This window comes from Leptonychotes weddellii, chromosome 2 (genome assembly GCF_054177405.1).
Source record: "Leptonychotes weddellii isolate Sample4059 chromosome 2, ASM5417740v2, whole genome shotgun sequence".
Classification (NCBI taxonomy): Eukaryota; Metazoa; Chordata; class Mammalia; order Carnivora; family Phocidae; genus Leptonychotes; species Leptonychotes weddellii.
The window spans coordinates 93,426,124-93,446,042 of NC_138370.1; the positions used below are offsets into that span (position 1 = coordinate 93,426,124).

At 34.8% G+C, this 19,919-nt stretch overlaps 1 protein-coding gene across 1 annotated transcript in view; it reads left to right on the forward strand.

Moving 5' to 3' along the window:
* The window catches only part of CAMK2D (calcium/calmodulin dependent protein kinase II delta), a 283,031-nt gene that overhangs the window by 192,448 nt on the left and 70,664 nt on the right, over window positions 1-19,919 (forward strand). The window lies entirely within an intron of this gene.

The following is a 19,919-nucleotide window of genomic DNA, read 5'->3' on the forward strand; positions in this document are numbered from 1 at the left end:
GGAACATGAGAATGTTAATGACCTTACCTGTCATTAAAAGCAGGGAGTCAGTTGATACCATCTAAATTAAAGCATGTAGTTAAAAATTATTCTTAGTCTCTTAATTTTTGTTCAAAATTCTCATTCTTAAAAACTTCAGAGTAATCTTTTAAGAAATATGCTTGCTAACAATTTTTAAGATAAAATTCATTTTTTTCTTCTATTAATTTCAAATTTAATTAATATTTTGTAAATTAAGGTTAATAAGATGAGTCCTATTTTTTTAAACTGTCTCTTCATGTTTCTATCATCTATATATCTTTCACACACACTCCTGCACACACACAATTTCTGGTTTGTGGATTTGGAATACATTTTCCTTCCTTTCGCTTTTATTTTGTACTTTCCTGCATTGTTTTAATTCACTATATTGAGCAAAATTAAAAAGAATTGATTTTTTTTAAAAATCAGGTGAGGGGAGATTGGAAACAAATAACGCCAGTATGTAAACAAAATTAAACTTGGGGAAGCTGCGAACATAGATTTTTATTTTATGTGTTTTCTTGAAATGTCAAAAATTAAAATATTGAACTTAATAGTTGATGTCTGGGGGGTATCTTCTTTAGCTAGAAGATACATTAGAGATTGACATGTGTTCTCTTAAAAAAAAAAAAAGCAATGCAGTTTATGCTTTAAATCTCCACTTATTAGGAATTCAGTAAGCAAGAAAGGTCTTTATATAACTAAATTTTTTAACAAAAAAACATGTTTGCTAAAGCTCATGAACTTCATTCCATAAAGAATCCCAGACCCTCCATCAGAATATATCGACTTCATATGTTTTAACAGGTTTTATGATCTATCCAAACCCCCTGACAATTAGAAGCTAGAAATTCAAGAGGGGAAATAGAGACCAAAGAGTCCCAGGAAGCTGATACAGTGATTACAGGAACAAAAGGAAGAAAGGGCTGACGGCCTGTCTGAGGGAGGAAATAAGCACATTTTAAATGACGGGAAAAACCAAAGCAGAACCAGAGAAACATTGTGGTTTGAGAGGGCTTAGTGTGGGAGCAAGTTTTTCTGCTCACCCCTGTAGTTCTTAGGCACCAAAAACTGTAAAGAACACAGAATTCTATAATCATAATCATGATTCTGAGCCATTTAAAACATTATATTTTATATATTAAGAATTCAGAGGTAGTCAAAGTACAATTTTGTGTGACCATCAAAATAGTTAAACTGAGTTTTGTAACTTAAAAGAATGATTTTTTATTTGGAAAAATAAGTTAAGAAAATATCCCCATTCCTAATGATGCCAGGAAAATGAAGCATTTCTCTAATTGTACATTTTGTTTCATGAAAACACTCAATTAGCATACAGGCACATAGCATTAATCTGTCTGTTTTCTTTCTATCTAAGGAATGGATGGCAGTCTTCAAATAAGCAATTATCCTTCTTTTTAAGTTCCTTGAGACAGCAAGTACATAGAATATACCCCCTTATCTTTGGTAATTTAACAGCCTAATATTCTCCAGAGGGAAAATAGTTACATTTATTATCTGAGTTTTGTGGAGCTATAAATATTAGTGTAGAAAACCTAATTGGCTGTTAAAACTTGAAGAAGTGAGGGCACAGATGCTCCATTTTTTTTCTTCAACTTGTTCCACCTATGTATCTCACCATATGCTGTTTACGAAGATGACATATCCTAGGCTTATAAGAACCTTTCTGGAGTTCTCAAATCCAGTAGTGGTGAATGACAGCATCTTCCTGCTGTCCACTGAATTAGTGCTTTGATGTACAATGTTTTCTAGCCATATTTGAATGTATATTTAACATTTAACAGAGTTTGAGAGTTGGCAAATAGTCCTAGCATTTTTCCATTGGCGTCAACAGAGAGAAATATTGTCCTCAGTGAGCATTGTACAGTAAAGCACTTTTGTTAAAACTTTTCTAAGTTCCAGAACATACTTTGCATTACAAATTCCTTATAACGTGTGTTTGAAAGAGTACTTAATGATTGCAGAGTATTGAAAGTGAAAAATAAGCGTCTCAATTTGTGAACCAAGACTCAAACTTGGAAATAAGTTTTGACATGTGTATGATGAGGAATCAGGACTTTTGGATTCTGACACTAGATCTCTTAGTGATTGATGTCCTTGGAAATATTATCCCACTATTCTGTGCTAGAGTAAATTATCTCAGCAGTCCTTTCTGGGCTCTAAAACCTTATAATTTATTCAGGTGCTATTAATGGAATCTAATATAGTCATACTACATTTTACAGCAATAACATAACAGCAATATGGAGAATATATCTGTAGAAGGGAGAGGTGAATTTGGCCATTAAGAGGCAGTCTGGTAGTTTATGTGAGACATGGTGAAGCACTAACTTTGGGATAGAGGATGGAGAGGAGGTGATCAAGTCCACAGGTATTTTGGAGCTAGAATTTGGCAGAATGTGATAAACCACTGGATGCTGTGGTAAGGAAGAAAGTGGAATTTAGCTTAATTGAGGTGGGGGCTATGTAAATAGTAACTCCATTATAATATGAGAATGTAGACTAAAATGAATATATTTTTGCACAATATCTTTGGGATGTCCATGAGACATTGGCTGGAACTAGGTAAAAGATGGGAGATTAATATTAGAGAGAATGAGGGTAGACAGATTTTGATGGGAGATTCATTTTAGGCTAATTAGAAGAACCAATGAGGAAGAGGATATTTAAGACCTAGGAAAAAGAAGTGAGAGTCGGGGGGCGGGGGGACTAAAGAGTAAAGTTCAGAAGGAAAAAAGCAGGAACAAACTAAGATCTTATCTGAAGCCTTTGATCTTTGAAGGAGGGAAACGTCTTTCTCTGAGGTAAGAGAGAAGAGTCTGGATTTACATCAGTTCAAATGTGGGAGTTTGAAAATGTATAGAGATAATTCTATAAAACCTGTCCACTCGTTATCCAGAAGCTTCTGTTTGCTTAATTGTACAGTGTCTGAAGGTTATACTTGGAATCACTATTCTTTGCTATTTCCCTGTCTCTTCACCTGCAGATTCTCCATGGGCCTAGTGTGTTTTATTGTAGTATTCAGGGTAGGGCCAAGTGGGAGCTCAGTTGAGGAAATCGTTGGTAATTCCATCAAACCCTCATATGTTGTGTTTTTCCTAAAAGGAGAGAATTGAAGTCAAAATGCTCAGGCAAATCAGAAACATAATTGTAGTTTCTGAATAAATTGGTTAGTATCAAAAAGATCACCTCAGACAATTCCAGTTCCTTATAATAAAATCAACTTCCCTAGAGATCTGGTGTGTGTGTGTGTGTGTGTGTGTGTTAATGACAGTTTCATCCCATCTACCAGCTTGTAACTGCTGCTAGTAAATAGTTAAGCATTCTTTTCTTTGTATGAGAGATGTCCACTTTTACCATGTTTTTTTTTTTTTAAATCTTCTAAATGGTTTCAAAGGGCTTTCAGTGTAAAAATAAGATTTCAAGATCAATCAGTCTTTGTCAGCAAATGATGTATTTCCAGGTACTTTTCCCTTTACCTGCCAACATTTATAATAAAACAGTTCATTCTCTGGTTTACTAAAGCCATACTATGGAGAGGAAGAAGGGACCATCTTTTGAAGGGTACCATAGCCAAATTTTTTTTTTTTAAATAACAGATATTGAGTCTGTTGCTTTATTTTTTATTTGAGGACTGTTATTATGGTCCTGGTTTTTACCTCTCTTGAAGTAAAACAATCTTGCAGGAATCAAGGTAAACATGTCTCTCCACATAAACAAAATTGATGTGGGCTTTTGAAGTTTTTTGAGAATATTTTTTTGAGTTAATTGAATGTATTGTGCCCAAATTGGTTTTCACAACTCTCTAGTACAGTCTGTGTTCTGTTAATAACATTTATAAAACTAGCATCGCACATAGAAAAAGTGTAATATAGGTAAATAACTAGACCAACAGACAGACAGATAGCTATAGATAGATTTTATAAAAAGAAATTGGAAAGCTATCCATAAATAATAATTAAAACATTAAAAATCATGTAGCTTGTTTTTCTCACCATTTCTACTTTTGTTAATATTATTGGGGAAAATAATGATATTTAATTTGGTCTATCTTCATGTAGTTTCCAGGATTTTTTTTTTAACTAATATGAAGAATACAGATTAAGTTTTCTAATTATCTGTCAACTTAGATGATGAACTGTTAGCAATTTTGAACTCCTTACTTAAAAGAAAAGAACATATTTAATGAAAAAATATTTTAATGCAAATCACAGACTTCTAATTAACTCTCTTTTCCTATTATTATAAGCCTTTTTAACATTGACACTATGTTTATATTCAGAGGCTAGATCTCAGAACAGTTAGAGATCTTTGTTCATTTATATTAACATGCAAATGTATATTTTTCTTTTTTATTCTATAAGTATTTTAATCTGAAATCTTTTCATTTGTCTAACTGGCATTTTCTCCAAGGCAACTTTGAAATAACCTGACCTAGAAGTTTCTATAAATATGCCTTTCTTTGAAAATATGAAGGGAACGAGATAGGTCACAGAGAATAAAAACCCAGTATCTATACAGTGTCACTGGGCTGTGGCCCCTTTGAAACCCAGAAGCTTGCCCAGTGAGAAGGAGGGATGCAGAACAAATAGTTATCAACCCTCTAAGGCAAATCACCTGTAGCTAAGTCAGAGGAGCCTTCTTTTCATGTCCTCTGTCCTAAAACCAAATTCCCTCCCCAAATATAAGCAAAACTATGTAGGAGTCCTGTTTATAGTAGAACTTTGATTGATAATTACTTTTTGATTTCTCTTTTTCAGACATTGAAATTTTATTTTTAGCATTGGCTTGAGCTTTCAAGATAAATGTCATTTACTGTCCTATGTGTTCATATTAGGGTTTGCAGTTTCATTTTTATTGTTTGCTATATTTTTCTAGTGTCAAATATAATTCCATATAGTTGACGTAAAATAAATATTAGATATAATATAGTCTAAGATAAAAATCCATGCCTAGAAATATGGTAAAAACTAAATATGCTGTTTTTGGTACCTTATCATTGTAGGATGCAGTAAACATTGTGGCTGAGAGCATAATATATAAATTCAGATCCATATATGTGTTCCATATCAGCTACTTTCTAGCTATGTGATTTTCTGTGATTTATCTTTGCCAGGCCTCATGTTTTTCATCTCTAAAATTGACATAATATTATTCATAAGATGTTTGAATGGATTAAATAAGACAGTCACAGAGTACCACAACAAAGCAAGTGCTTTATAAATCTTACCTTTTTCTTTAAATGTCAGCTATTATAGCAAATATCCTCAGGGTGTAAAATCACAGTTGGTATTGGCCACCTTGATGATTCCAGCTCAGTTTTTTAGCTATGGGAGTGGAAGTATGTACATCTCCCATTAAGGACACAGAAGGCAGCCAAAGACAGAGGAAGCAGGGCTAGGCTAATCTTTCAAAAGACCAAGTCTCAGGTATATTGGCTCTTTTGAACCCTTGATGACATCTTGTCTTTAAGCAGTTGATTGGTCTTCCAAAGGGAAGAGCAAAACTAATGAGAAAGAGGTGTCTGGAAACAAGTATGCAGTGCTAGATACAAAAAAGTTGTGATGGTGGGACCTAGGAAAGATGAATTTTTATGCTAGGAAGTATGTGCTTATAATTACCAAGTTTGAGTATCCATTTATGATTTTTCCTTGTTGATGGAACTCAGGGGTGCAAGCATCTACATTTTATACTTTTACTGCATTAATCTGACAAAAAGACTGAAACCCTGAAATTTTAATAAATTTGCTTATTATAAATGTATAGCCTATTTGTGTGACCTTGGATGTACCAACTTCTTTGTACCTTAGTGTCTCTGGCTAAATAAGGCAATTGAAAGAATAAATTATATCTTAGGTAAAAAGCTCTAAAAATGTATGGTTCTCTGTATTTTTATTTAGAACAGGGTACAATATTCTTTTGAATTCTTTCCTTCACACAAATTTATTCTCTTCAGTTTATACATAGACTTTTCATTGTAAATCTCTGTTCATGCTGCATTACCTTCAAGAATAGAAACAAGACATAACAGTTGTTGACACAGCAAAAGTTCATGCTTTTCTATCATAATAATAGGTAACATTGTTGAGCTATTTATATATGCTAATTATTTTTCTGAGTATATTATAAGCTTTTTATAAGATATTATATCATATGTAAACTGAAAACAACTATTGGTCTTGTTACTATATAAATGATGACTTTTTAAAAAAAATACATACAAATGACCAATTAGCCCATGAAAATATACTCAGCATTACTAATCATTAGGGAAAATATAAATTAAAACTATTGTAAAATACCACTTTATACCCATTAGAGTGGCTATTATAAAAAACAAGCATTGTCAAGGATATGGAGGATTTGGAACCCTTGTGTATTGCTGGTGGGGATGGAAAGTAGTGCAGCCAATTTGCAAAAAGTTCGGCAGTTCCTCAAAAAGTTAAACACAGAATTGCAATATTTAACTTTTCAGTGTATACTCAAAAGAATTGAAATCAGGGACTCAGATACTTATGTACCAAGGTTCATAGCGTTATTCACAATAGCCAAAAAGTAGAAACAGGCTAGATGCTCATCAACAGATAAACAGATGAATAAAATATATACACGCAGTGGAATATTATCCAGCCTTAAAAAGAATGAAGTTTTGGTACATGCCACAACATGGATGAACCTTGAAAATAGGCTAAATGAAGTAAGCCAGACACAAAAGAACGAATATTGTAGAGTTCCACTTATATGAAGTATCTAAAATAGGCAGATTTATAGAAACAGGGGCTGAGGGGGAGGAGGAAATGGGGAGTTTCTGTTTAATCAGTGCAGAGTTCTGTTTGGGGTGATAAAAATTTTTGTAAATAGATAGTGGTGATGTTGCACATTGGGTGAATTGTGTTTCATTCCACTAGATTGCACAGTTGAAAATGAGTAAAAGGATAAATTTTGTTATGTGTACTTTACCACAATAAAAAGTCACTTTACCACAAAAAAATTACTAGAGATATCTAAACACACTATATGGATAATTTCTATTTATAAATCTGTGGTTTAAATATCAAGTTATTGCTAATCACTTCTACTTCTAAATTTGTAAACTTGATACCCAATACAATAATGACTAGTTATGTGGTTGCTGTATATTAATCAAAGTGGACTCACTGTATTGAAATAACAACAGTTATATCTAATGTTCATTGGGAACCTATTGTGTACTTGACACTATTTATGATCTTCGACTATATTAATTCCTTTAATGCTTACATCGACTAGGTACTATTTTTTGTTATTTTATCAATGAAGACACTGAAGCTCAGACAGATGAAATGACTCTCCTAACCACACAGGCAGTTGCTAAGTAGTGGACTCATAGTTCTAACACAAGATGGCAAACTTCTAACCTTGTCATTTTAACCAATTTCAGATTCTATCCATATTTGTTACAATGTTCATTTTTTAGCTCTGATCTGCTTTTTGTTGATCGATCTTAATGCCAGTGGTTCTAATAATTCATTCAACAGACATTTATATCCTGCCTTTTATTTGCATTTACTCTTCTAAGCTCTGGAAATACAGTGATGGACAAGACAAAACTTATATTGTAGTAGTTGGGGGAGGAGGAAATAGATAAAAAATAAACAAGTAAACTCAGCAAGATGATTTTAGGTCATTTGTAGTGCTGTGAGGAAAACAGGATGCTATATGGTGAGTCAAGATGAGGGGCCGAAGGCTGATTTAAAGGGGATGATTAGGGAGGAGTTGCTATGAGGTGTCAGGAACAGAAGCCTAAATATTGAAAAGATCTGGAAGTAGAGATTCCACACACAATGAGCAATAGGCACAGCCTAAGAAAAAGTGACCACGGTGAGAAGCAGAAGGAAGGCCATTATGGCTGAAAACATCACAAGGACTAGGGGACAGGGATGCAGAGTAACACATAACATAGGTATGGGCCAGAGCTCAGAAGGCCTTGTAGGCCAAGAAAAGGAATTTGGATGTTATATGTGTGCTGTGGGAAACACTGGAGAGATTAAAGCCTGGAAATTAAATGATCTGATTTCATTTCACAAAGCCTTCTTTTGCTGTAGTGTGATGAAGGGATTATGGGAGGCCAGAAGGGAAGTGAGGGAAATGGATATTACGGGAGTTCAAGGGGAAAAAAAATAGTTATTTGGGGAAGGGTGAGGACAAGTGAGAAAGAGAGAAATTGAAGTGCCATCTTGAAAGGGTAAATTGGACTTTTTAAAGTGAACTCTACATGTGTATTGCCAATGTATAAAGAATGTTAGACATTCAGAGCTTTAGGAAAAAATATGGATTTAAACTAAAGGAATTCCTGCTCCTCAGTCTAGGCCAGAATTAGAGATGATTTCAGGCTCATAGGATAACGACTTTATTTTTCCCTGGGGAGAGCCTTTCCTTCATTGTTCTCTTTTCTGACTGAATCTCTCCTGTTGTTAGAACTCAAGATAATATTGAAAGAAAAATGTGGCAATGTCACAAAATAACTAATAGAGATTAAGATAGTTTATGATGAGGAAAATATGTAGAAATTCTGTTTGGTATTTCAGAACATCAAATAACACAACAAAATCTTCCAGAGGTACATGTGGGATCATTACTAGCCTCTGCTAAATTTTTATATTCTGCAAGAAGCCAAACTCTGAGTTCAGAAAATCTTTCTCTCTTTATTGTCTTTCCTCAACATCTTCCATCATTCCCAGAAGTGATTTAGATCTCATATTAGGGTGACTCTGTTACTTGGAGGCAAAGATGCAAAGATCAGTAGCATTTGTCTTGCATGCACAGATTCATATATTCTTTTACTGCATAATTTCTATGGAAGGCATTCTTCCAGGCATTTGGCAAAAAAAAAAAAAATATATATATATATATATATATATAGCATGAACCCTTTTTAATTTTCTATATTAGGTAAACTATAGGACCATGACCCTGTCTAATCACTAACCCCATACCCTGTTTGTTCTCTTTCACAAACCAGCACAGTGTGGCACTGGCTAAAAAACATTTCCTAATCACAGACTCATCTGCATCTAGTGACCTAGTGGCAAGATATTTGTGGTCTGATTGGGGATTGACCACATCCTGTGGTTACATGTTATTTTTTTTTGAAGACTCTTTAAATGTCTTAACTGCTTTCATTTGATGTTTCCACTGACTTATTTGTAGTAATAGCTAAGCATTTATGCTTTGAAAATTTCAGCTTATGTCTTTTTATATATTGCATGGATATTTGCTTATACCTGATGATGTTCTAATACATTGTCTATTTTCTAGTTTTTTTTTTTAAGGCTCTATACATAGGCTCTAATATACCAACACTTGGGAAATACTTGCTAAAAGAATAAATGTGCAAATGACTGGAAGGACAAGAGTTTAAAATTGCCCCTTTAAAGGACAATTTTAATAGTAAAATTTATTCAGAATTCCACTATCCTGTTTTAACTGATTTGATATTTGCACCTTCTCCTTCACAGTAATGTTTATTGAGCTACTAATTTGTCTCAGGCATTGTGATAGGCTCATGTGTTAGGTATAGAGGATATAACAAAAAATTAACAAGGCATGGTTCTTGCTATTTTTGATTTTGAAATATATTTGGGGATTTAGGTGTATAGCAGATGGTCTCAGTGTCATATGGAATTTAAATCAAGTAAGCACAGTGTGTTGTGAGTGGGTTTAAGAGAAGGCTTCCTGGAGAAGTCTAGGGCCTCTCTCTTGAAGAAAGTATAAGCTCAAGGAAAACAAAATCAAGGCTATGTAGGCATTATTAGCTGTAAATAATATTAAAATACATGAAAACGTAATGCATATAGCTAAAGCCCAAGGCAATTGGTATGGAGTAAAAGAGTGAGAGCTCTGCAAGTGAGAGCCAGGTCATGGAGGTCTGTGTATGTCTTGGTAAGGATGTGGAACTATATGCTTCAGGCCGATGAACCTTAGCTTTTTGGGAAAAGGTCACTGATGCCTGGACACTGCACTTGAAGCACTTATTTAAAGATGAACCCAGTGAGAAGCCTTTACATAGGGAATGGGTAGCCATGGAAGAAGTTTTAGCAGGGCAGTCACATGGTCAGATTTGCTTTTTAGATAGATCATGCTGGTTGAAATGTGGAGGGAGATAAAACTGGAAGGAGAGTGATCAATGTATTTCTCCAGTTGAGAGATTATATGGCCATGACAGCAGTAGAACGGATGGGGAGAAAAAAGTATTGTGAATCAAGAAATATTTAAAAGACAAAATTAACAGAGCTTATTAAGTGATGGAGAAAAGTGGATAAAATTAGTCAAGAATGATTAGCCAAGTTTTTGACTTGGTTGGCTTTGTGGACAATTGTACTATTAAATGAGATTTGGGATATGGGAGGAGCAGCAGATCTTGGGAGACAATAAAGTTAATTGAATTTAAGATGCTTGTGGGATGTCAAGTTCCATATTCATTGGCATGCACATGCCAGCTTAAATCGTAAGAAGTATCATTTTCACAAGGGAATTACCTTATTCCATATCAAACACTAAGGAAGTGACTGGAAAAAGAAAGTGTCTGTGGGTGAGACAAGTAGGAGGAAATTCTGAAGAACAGAGTATTGTGGAAACAAGGGATTATATGGAACTAATAGTCGTCAATGTCAAAAGTAGTAGAGGACCCAATATCAGGTGAATAGTGGCTTAAATGATATTTGAGAATGTTGATGAGTGTTCTGGTGATCAGTCCCTCTCTCTTGGCTGGATGAAAACATCAATGAGATTAGGAAGGAGCCTAGAGAAAATGGAGGAGTCAAGGGGCTAGGATCCTTTTTGAGGGAAAAAAGTCACATTTTGTGGTCACAAATTCTAAATTATGTATTTATTTTTTCAAACTTTAAATTCATATCAGCTACTCCTACCCATGGCCATACCTTTGACCTTGTCATCACCCAGAACTGCTTCAAGGAACTAAAGGAATAGATGTGAGAAGGGCTGACCAAATGGACTGTGAAGGCAATGAAAATAATAGCAGGATATGTGGGGGGAGAGGGCTAGAAGTGACCATATATAATGGTAAGGGTAACAGAGATGAGGGGGTGATAGATAGTAATATGGCAGATGGCATAAACTTTGAAGGAGAAGGGTGTTTTATGGGTAAATGAGTGAGAATTCATGCATACTTATATTTGTGCAATGATAAGCATGTACTGAATTATTTTGTGTTCCAGTATTTTCACTTATATTGTAAACACATTTTTCATATTCATATATCATCCTCGTTATTATAATTTTAGTTTTAGTGTAACATCTCATTGTATTTTTGCATCATAATTATTAACCCATTATTTAAAGATGGTCATTTAGGTTATTTTCTATACTTTTGCTATTAGGGATAATGCTTCATTAAATAGATCCCATTATATAGCTTTGAATTTCTTAATTTAATTCAGATGCTTCCTAAGTTCAGTGATTTTGCAGCTTTCAAGTATCATAAGATGCAAAATTCCTAAAGGGGAATTTTTAAATCACCTAAAATTCCTTTTGTAAATCTAATAGTCCCATTTTAATCCAACAAATGATACTCTAAGCATAGTATACTTCAAGTCAAAGAATCAAGGATGATGGCGAGAGTAAAGGGCACAGAGAAAAAGTCACGTCAGAGTAAGGAATTGGAATGTTTCACGTTCAAAGAATCAGGGGCAGATGTTTTTCTTTCTTTTTTCAAATTTTTTAAATTTAAATTCAGTTTAATAAATATATATGGATATTATTTGTTTCAGAGGTAGAATTCAGTGAATTATCAGTTGCATATTACACCCAGTGCTCATTACTTCAAGTGCCCTCCTTAATGCCCATCACCCAGTTACCCCGTCTCCCACCCACCTCCCCTCCAGCAACCCTCAGTTTGTTTCCTATAGTTAAGATTCTCTTATGGTTTGCCTCCCTCTCTGTTTTCATCGTATTTTATTTTTCCTTCCCTTCCTCTATGTTCATCTGTTTTGTTTCTTAAATTTCACATATGAATGAAATCATATAGTATTTGTTTTTCTCTAATTAATTTACTTAGCATAATACCTTCTAGTTCCACCCACGTCATTGTAAGTGGCAAGATTTCATTCTTTTTGATGGCTGAGTAATATTCCATTGTACATATATATACCACCTCTTCTTTATGCATTCATCTGTTGATGGACATCTGGGCTCTTTCCATATTTTGGCTATTGTGGACATTGTTGCTATAAATATTGGGGTACATGTGCCCCTTCAAATCACTATATTTGTATCCTTTGGATAAATACCTAGTAGTGCAATTGCTGGTCATAGGGTAGCTCTATTTTTCAATTTTTGAGGAACCTCCATACTGTTTTCCAGAGTGGCTCTTCGCCAATTTGCATTCCCACCAACAGTTTTAGAGGCTAGGACTGATGTTTTCCTCTTCAGAGGGTGAGAATTCATTTATGTGTGAAAACCTTCCTATTTTATATTAATCTATTCCAATTTGGTTACCAGGTGGTAAAGTAGCTTCAATATAAAGCATTAATATAGGAAACATTTTATAAATGGAAAGTAGATATGTAATAGATACAAGTGCTAGTTTAAAAGAAACTTAGTTATCTGCATGGGGAGTCTCTATTTCATGGATTCACTAAGGAATTTTTGAATTCTAGGCTAGCTTCCTTTTTTTTTTTTTTTCCTTAAAGATTTTATTTATTTATTTGAGACAGAGAGAATGAGAGACAGAGAGCATGAGAGGGAGGAGGGTCAGAGGGAGAAGCAGACTCCCCGCCGAGCAGGGAGCCCGATGCGGGACTCGATCCCGGGACTCCAGGATCATGACCTGAGCCGAAGGCAGTCGCTTAACCAACTGAGCCACCCAGGCACCCAAGGCTAGCTTCCTTTTACACTACCACAACCTGTAATATTTTTCACTAAATTCTTTTCCTCCCTTTTTCCCCTAGGACTGCTTAATGTGAAAATTTGTTTAAGCAAAATCAAATCTTGATACTGAATATATTTGGGGGATATATGATACTATGCTGAATTTGCTTATTATGATCTTTATGTAGTAAAGAGTTGAGTATAGGTATACTCCAGACTTGAATAATGTAGTTAAATAGACAACCTCTGAGTGGTCATCTAAAACAGAATTTTGCTACCACCTCTTTTTCCATTGTTTTCAACAAGTACCTCCTAGAGAATCACCTTTCCTTCTCTTTCTCCAACACTAAAGATATGCAGAATAGCACCATCCATCAGTCTATCCATCGAGCAACCATCTTAGAGTTGGAAATGCAACAAGACATTGAGACATCCTAGGGCTTCCTTTTTAGGGTCTCAAAATGGTTTAGAATGTCTGCAACACCCTCTTTTCTCCGGGGCTGGAGGCAGGGAGAGGGAAAGAATACACAAGAAAAACCAGAATGAGGCTTCTTTGAGAGACAAAGTGAGGAAATCTCTCAGTGAAAGAAAATCCACACATTATACTTTAGACCCCAGATCCAGAGTATCTGAGGATGCATTACATTTTGACATCATGCTAACATCATGTGTTATATGAACTTAACATTTACATTCCAGGGATGAATTGCTCTCAATAATGATTCCTATGAATATTATGTGTAAGAATATTTTATTTTCAAATCCACATTCTAAAGATATTATCACTGAATAGTGATAAAACTACTACTAACTGTGAATTAAGAGTTTGTAGCTCTGTAGGAATGAATTAAATTAGGTCTTATATTCCTGAGAACCCAATCGTCTATTGAAAAAAATTTCCATTGAACCAAATGACCAAGCTTCAGTAAATTAAGCACCTAACACAGTGGCTTGCACATAAACAGCAAATAAATATTTTTTGATTCAGTAAACAATTATTAAATTCAAGTACATTTTATCTTCCTGAGCTGTTGTGATAAAAAAAAAATGGAGGCAATCTAAGATTTCTGTAGGTAACAATTAAGTATAAATTTGTTATTTCTTCTTTTGCATGTTAGCCTGAATAAGAAACATAGGTACATAGGTGAGGAATTTAGATTATTTGATAAGCTGTCTCACATCCCTTTTGGAAGGTGGCATAAATAACACACAAATACATGAATAAATGAATAATTTTTTAAATTGATAGTAATTTGAGTGATCTAGGCCTAGGTGTGTCTTTCTATTCTAGATAGGCAGTATGCTTAGAAAGTGAGTATAAGTAAAATTTCAAATAAGTACTTAACACAGTAATTTGCATGTAGCTTGCTGATGTAAGGTTCCTAGGTATTTCTTAAGGGAACTCTGGCAGAATGAGGCAAAGAAGGTTTTATTACCTTTTATTTAAAATATAGCTTCCTTTCCTTAGAAAAATATTCTATAAGAAATATGGCTGCTCATTAAGAGGTACAAACTTCCAGTTATAAAATAAATAATGTCATACATCCACATATATCATGTGGATATAATGTACAGGACAGGGAATATAGTTAATAATATTGTAATAACTTTGTATGGTGACAGATGGTAACAAGACTTACTGTGGGGATCATTTTGTAATGTATAAAAATATTGAGTCACTATGATATACATCTGAAACTAATAGGATATTGTATGTTAATTATAATACTTCAATTAAAAAAAGAAATATGGCTCTTTAGACCAGCCAGTTAATCTGAATTACTGCAGCTTTACTATGATGCTTATTTTTTTATTTTGAAATTCATTGAGCATTTTATAGCCAATAAAAAGTAAGATTAAATTACCAGAGTAAATGGCGCTACATTTTTTCACACCTACTACGTAAGTGGTTATGTTTGCAAGTGTATGTATACACATGTGCAATAAACTATTCATTAATATTCCAGAGACCCAACTAAAAGTGCAAGCAAAACATAAGAAATCTGTTGTCCAATAACAAGTATAGTACATTAGCAGTAGGATACTCAAGCTGAAACATGGAGAAAAACTTGTGAGCATAAATGCTAAACCTAGAAACAAGTACTAAATTACTTACTTACTATCGACTAAATCAAAAGGTTGGGAATAAAGCCAGGAATAATTCTTGGTAGTTTTTTAACAAAATTGCTATCCCAGGCATCCCTTCAAGAAGCATTGTTTCTATAACCCTGTGTAAAAATTAATCCAGCATTATCTTTTTGAAAAACCACTAGTTTTTTGGTTGTTTTGTTTTTTAGGCTTTTTAAAATTCTCATTAGATGATTCTTTATTCAGATATTTGGGGGAATGTTATGATACCATAAATTAATTTACTATTAGTTTCCAGTGTGAAAGCATAATCACATAATCACATACCAAAAAGAATGTTGGTATAAAGTGGAACACTGATAGCATTTGGGAGAATGTAGCTTCTGGAAGTCCCAATAGTGGTAGGGTGTACCATGACTATTTATTGTGAAGAATGGAAGGAAACAATATTGGGACCAAATAAGAAGAGATTGAGATTCCTACTTCAATGCTTTTGTTCCGTTGCTCTCTCCTTTCTCCACTTAGACCCCCATGGCTGCTTGGGCATTCCTTTCCCATGTTTCTTTCTGGCTAACTTCCTCATTGATGTCAGTTCCTCTTCAAACAACACCTCACCTGTGAAGTTTTCTCTGACCCCCAGAAAGAATTTATAATCCTTTCCTCTCTTTTCTTTTATTCTTTGCGAATTTATTATTTCTTCCTCTCCTCTTGACAGTCCTTTGTACAGTGTAACTTCCTGAATCCAGATAACAGTGGTCTGGAGCCCTCTGTGAAGCCTAGAAAATGGGACGTGTAGGAGGAGTTCATTGTACTAGAAAATGGGACATGTAGGAGGAGTTCATCGTACACTGCAATAAGTGACAAGATATGAAAGGACTCCTGGCCTTACTGGCGTTGGGCATCAGTTGATAAAATGCTCCCTGTGTATGGTACTTACTGCTTAGTCATCAGTGAGCTCTTACAGAGGCCACATATGTTGTTGTATTTGTGCTAATTTTCTTCCTTTTATCATACCAAAAAAAATGAGTGTTGGGTGAAACTCTTTTACCTACAGGTGCACATACTTCCTCTGTAAATGAGAAGATCCCTTGATTGTTAGGATTTGCCACGTCTTAAGGATTCTTGTTTATAATCATACCGATACTTTTGTTAAAGCATATTTCGCAGAAATTTAATTTTGATTTAGGTTTCTGCTTTTTCCATAAGACAAAATGATAGATTTTATATCCTTATATTCATATATATACATATATATACACATATACATATATAGCCATTCTTATTTATATCCTCATATCTGTTAGTATGGACAAACCTCATATATACTAGAGACGCAGTTCAGTGTTTGTGGAATGAGAATATAAATGACACTGATGTATAGGTGACAAGCTTAAGTCTCCATGACGTATTATCAGAATGAAAACCTTGAGAACAAATGTGTCTCTAACTGGAGAACTTAGTAAGGGAACTTCTGTTATCCCCCAGTTCTCAAAGCCATAAGCACCATGTAATAGCTTGCAGCCACAGGTAGCTTGAGCCCTTCCTTTGTAAACATCTAGACACTCACTGTGATCAGCAATAACAGTAGGTCCTCTGCAGCAGAGAATCTGTTGCACTCCTGGGTATTCAAGACTGATAAATGCTAGCATCTCCTCTTGTCTGTCATCTTGAAAAACTCTAATGTTCCAGAATCTGGAAAACCTGATGTCTAATGGGGATGTATTGTCAAATTACTGGCTTGACTCATCTGTCACCTCTATTCCAGGATTCTTTCTGGAGTACTGTTTGTCAGAAATATGTTAAAGTCTCAGCTTTGGGTATAAATTCACTCATCCTTTGCACTGGCTTTGCTTCTTTTATAACATGATCTAAACATTTTGTGGCTAAATATAGGCTCATTCCTCTGATGACTAAAGCCAACTTTTAGATGAATTACTGAGACACAAAAACTGTTTCGGTCCAATTAATTTGTGAAATAAATTTTAGCTGCAGTGTTGTTGTTTTTTTTTTCAGTCAGAGACAGTTGCCTTGACACTAACAGTGAAAACTTACATTCACAGGAAGATTCAGCATAGCCTCAGCAGGACTCCTAGGCTGTTTAGCAATCAGTAAAAATATTAATGATGTGTAGTTTATAAGGTGATGATGCTCATTTAGTAACATTCATCAGAGGGCTAATGGCAGATTTTTATTTTTATTTTTATTTTTTTAAAGATTTTTTATTTATTTATTTGAGAGAGAGAGCATGAGAGGGGGGAGGGTCAGAGGGAGAAGCAGACTCCCTGACGAGCAGGGAGCCCGATGCGGGACTCGATCCCAGGACTAATGGCAGATTTTTTAAAAAGTGATTATAATTTTTCTATAAGGATTATATAGGCATAAAATACGAGCAGAAATTATGGTAATACAAAAATACAAATCTTTAAGATGGCAATGATTTTAATATGCAGATAAATTAAAAATAATCATGTCTATATTGTATTGCTTGAATCTTAAGTCTAGTGAATGACAAGAGATAATACAGGTATCAAGATTTTAGTTTATCTTTTATGTAGCAGTACTTCTGATAGATTTACTGAATTCCAGTTGTGCAGTTCATAAATCATTTCTCTGTAGTACTCAAATTATTTCTAATTAGGTGAAATTTTCTCTTTTTAAAACATATTTTGTAAATAATCTCTTGTATTTCTTTAGTATTCTGCAATATATGTAAATCTTTAAATGGTTATTATTTTTCTTTCTGTTTGAGGGTTTTTATTTTTTTTATGCACATTAAAGCATAGGGTATCGGGTGTCTTGTCAAGATGTTTGGTGTAGCTCTTCCCCTAAGCGGCCTGAGTTGACCTCTGAAAATGGTTCGCTATTCACTTGACCCAGAAAACCCTACAAAATCATATAAATCAAGAGGTTCAAATCTTCGTGTTCACTTTAAGAACACACGTGAAACTGCCCAGGCCATCAAGGGTATGCATATCCTAAAAGCCACCAAGTATCTGAAGGATGTCACTTTGCAGAAGCAGTGTGTGCCATTCTGTCGCTACAATGGTGGAGTTGGTAGGTGTGCCTAGGCCAAACAGTGGGGCTGGACACAGGGCTGGTGGCCCAAGAAGAGTGTTGAATTTTTACTGCACATGCTTAAAAATGCAGAGAGTAATGCTGAACTTAAGGGTTTAGATGTAGACTCTCTAGTCATTGAGCACATCCGGGTGAACAAAGTCCCCAAGATGCAGCGTAGAACGTACAGGGCTCATGGTCGGATTAACCCATACATGAGTTCTCCTTGCCACACCTAGATGATCCTTACTGAAAAAGAGCTGGTTGTTCCTAAACCAGAAGAGGAGGTTGCACAGAAGAAAAAGATACCTCAGAAGAGACTGAAGAAACAAAAACCTGTGGCCCGGGAGTAAATTCTGCAGAATAAATGCAAATAAAAAGGGAAAAAAAAGATGTTTGGTGTATGTTAGAAATTTTCCCTTCATTACTTAAAATAAGTATGTTGTTTTGCAAGTGAGATTTTTATAAATATATATATATAACAAATGCTGTATACATATATATTATATAAAATGATAGCAACTGGCTATAAACATATAAAAAAAACTTCTTTTAAAAATGTGACTAGGATATGCAATTAACTTAGATGAAGCAGAATGGAATTTTTCTGTATATGGTTTATTTACCTTGCAAATCACCTGAGTGTATTGAACATACAGTATTTCTCCTTTGGTCTCACTTCTTTAACTGAAGATTATTCTTGCCCAACTGTGGGTCCAGGCTATAACTCTCTTTCAACTAGATATCCCTCACTTCTAAAAGAGTGTCTTGCATATTTGGGTATGAGCCCAGCTTCAATTATAGGGACTGGAAATCTAAGGAACAGAGCTGATGCTTGGCAGGTGGGCCTGATGTCTCAACAGGGCACTCACCATTGTCTACCTGGATGATTATCAGCTTTTTATATATACAGTTTTTCTGTTTTATATATACACAGGCACTGTAATATCAGTTGTCATGTCTTACTTAGTATATCAATTCATCCATCCTCATAACGTAAGTGTATGTGACAAGCAGGATTTTGGTGAGCTAAGGACTAGTGCAAAACTATGTGCAAGTTATCAACTGCCAAAAAGGTAAGCTGCCCCTTAGTAGACCAGCCTCAAGTTAGAAGAGAGAAGTAGCATGATAAGACATGAGAGAGGCAAGCAATTCTGCTGGTCTCTAAAACATAGCTTGCACAGCCCTAAATTTAATTTTAAAATTTCCGTAAGGACTTATAAAGGATTCTATAAATGTCTCACACCTCACAGACACCACAGAAAGATCATTTACTTTCAAATTTGATACTTCCAGAATGCAAACACCTTGGGTGCCTTGATAAGTGTGTATTTCAAAGAGGTTCTGGGGTTATAGTAGTCACATCTTGGTGAGTAGGGGATAGCCTAAACTGAATGGGACTTTGTCAAAGATCAGTAGAGCCACACAGTATACCTGTTAGATATTTCTGTGCCATTGGAGAAAGATCCTGGTATGGACACTTTGCTTAAGGAATGGAATAAGGCTGGATTACAGCCCTCCCTTGCCCCCTTGGTTTGTGCCTTTGTATAAAACACAAATTGCACAACCTTATCTGGTGAGTGTGAATTGTGAGAAATGCTGTCTTTTCTTTTTGCAATTTATGAATAGGCAAAATATAGCAAAGAAAAATTTTGGCCTGACCTGACCTCATACAGTTGGCTAATACCAAACCAGAATGTTGAGACCACTTCTTTCTCTATTTGACCATGCTGCCTAACAGTGAAAGAAATTACCAATTTTCATAACCGGCTGATGTAGAACTATTTATTAGCTTTCAAGATTATGATATAGATAATTTTCTAAAGCCCTCTAGAACCCACAAAGAGGAATAGGAAATAGCACCACGT